This window comes from Aptenodytes forsteri, unplaced genomic scaffold (assembly GCF_000699145.1).
Source record: "Aptenodytes forsteri isolate BGI_AS27 unplaced genomic scaffold, ASM69914v1 Scaffold567, whole genome shotgun sequence".
Classification (NCBI taxonomy): Eukaryota; Metazoa; Chordata; class Aves; order Sphenisciformes; family Spheniscidae; genus Aptenodytes; species Aptenodytes forsteri.
Window position 1 is genome coordinate 1 of NW_008795916.1, and position 303 is coordinate 303.

Sequence of the window (303 nt, forward strand, 5' to 3'; positions counted from 1 at the left end):
GCCCCCGCCCCGGCCGTGACAGCGGACCGGGGACCACACAGGGCACCCGCGCCCATGGGGACACCGCACCCATGGGGACCCCCAGCCCTGGGGACCCTGCACCCATGGGTCCCCCAGCCCTGGGGACACCGCACCCACGGGGGACCCGTGCCCAGCCCCGCGCGCCGCCTCGATGGGACTTTCCCGGGTCAAAAAGTCCCGGGGCCGAAGGGGCCCCCCCCGGTGGCACCGGGAGTGGCGTCACCCCCCCCGGGGCTGTCCCGGGACGGGTTTCCCCCGGGGCTGCCCCCCGTCCCGCGGCCA